This window comes from Meleagris gallopavo, chromosome 1, assembly GCF_000146605.3.
Source record: "Meleagris gallopavo isolate NT-WF06-2002-E0010 breed Aviagen turkey brand Nicholas breeding stock chromosome 1, Turkey_5.1, whole genome shotgun sequence".
Classification (NCBI taxonomy): domain Eukaryota; kingdom Metazoa; phylum Chordata; class Aves; order Galliformes; family Phasianidae; genus Meleagris; species Meleagris gallopavo.
In genome coordinates this window covers 38,912,107-38,913,725 of record NC_015011.2, presented here as the reverse complement: position 1 = coordinate 38,913,725, position 1,619 = coordinate 38,912,107, and positions in this window count along the sequence as shown.

Sequence of the window (1,619 nt, the reverse complement as noted above, 5' to 3'; positions counted from 1 at the left end):
CTGTGACCTGTTGTAGGGTACATGCCTTAGCAGGGGGGAGTTAGACTCGATGATCTCTTGAGGTCCCTTCCAACTCCTGGAAATCTGATGCACTTCGGGTCCATTGTCCACAGTTAGTCATTTGGTGTCTGCAAGAGAAGGCTGGCTCTGTTGTCTGCACTAATCTTCACGTAGTTCTAGCTTGCTGTTAAATTGCTCCTTGGCTTGCTCATCTGCAGATTCAGCAAGCCCATCTCCTTCAGCCTCCCCCATAGGCCATGTGTTCTTTAGTTTCTTCTCATGCTCTCTTGGCTCTTACTTCAGAAATTATTCTCGTTTCATACTTTAGCCGTCTTTTAGTTTGAGTGAGGCGAGTATAAAGCATTATTTATTATTTTTGTTGTTCCTCGTTACCATCAGTTGGCAGAATCGTATCTGAGAGAAGTTTCATTCTGTTTGCTCTCCTTGCTTGAGTAGCCAGCAAACAGAAGCATATCAGAGAAAGTGTTTGTTTTTGTTTTGTTTTGATTTCCTTAAAAATAAATACTTTGAGAGAAAAGTGATTCTCTATCAGAAGTTAAAGTTTCTGTCTTTCTCAAATTCATTTTTCTCTCCAGATTCTGGGACCTAAAGGTCCTTTATCTGTTCTCTTGTGGTTTAGCAAGCAGCTCAGCACCACACAGCTTTGTTCCCAGCAATGAAGCTGGGGAGAGAATCGGAAAAAGCTAAAATCTACGGGTTGAGATAAAGGCAGTGTAACAGGACAGAAAGGGAAAATAATAATATTGATAAGGGTATACAAAACCAGCGATGCACAGTGCAGTTGCTCACCGCCCACTGACCAATGCCCAGCCAGTCCCTGAGCAGAGGCAGCTCTCTGTCCAGTTCCAGTTCTATCGTTCAGCATGATACTATATGGTGTGGGATATCCCCTCGACCTGTTGGGGCCAGCTGTCCTGGTTTTGTCCCCTCCCAGCTCCTTGTGCCACTCCAGCTCATTGATGAAGCAGGATGAGAAGCTGAAATATTGTTGGCTCAGTGAGCGCTGCTCAGCAACAATTGAAACATGTGCTATCAGCATTATTCTCATCCTAAATCATAGAACCATACAATATCCAAAGCACAGCATCATAACAGCTACTAGGAGGAAGAGTCACTCTAACTGAAACCAGAACATCTTCCAATGATGCAATCAAAATGGAACCCAAAAGGATATTTCCAGTACGGTAATTCTAAGGAAATATTTTTTTAGGTTGTACTTCGTTCTTCAAACTGAAGCATTTTAATTGCTACCAGAACTAAGAGTATTTCTAGTAACAAAAGTAGACAATGTTTATTTGGATAGATATGTATTCACATATTTCTAGTATTTTAAAGAGCTCTGCTATTGTTTACAGCAACCTATGAAGAGACTCATAATCTTAGCGAAGTGAGGAATGCAAATATAAATATGTCTGTTCTCCAGTTACAAATAGCTTATGTTCAAATCAGAATGTGAAACAGCATTAACTGTTTATTCTGACTAGTAGAAAAATTTTGTTATTTTTTCAGGTCCATCCCAGCGTCCCAATCATTCCTGTAGTGTTTGTCTCACTGAATATTATTTGCCTTCTTTGTGCTGATGAGAAGAGGAAAAAAGA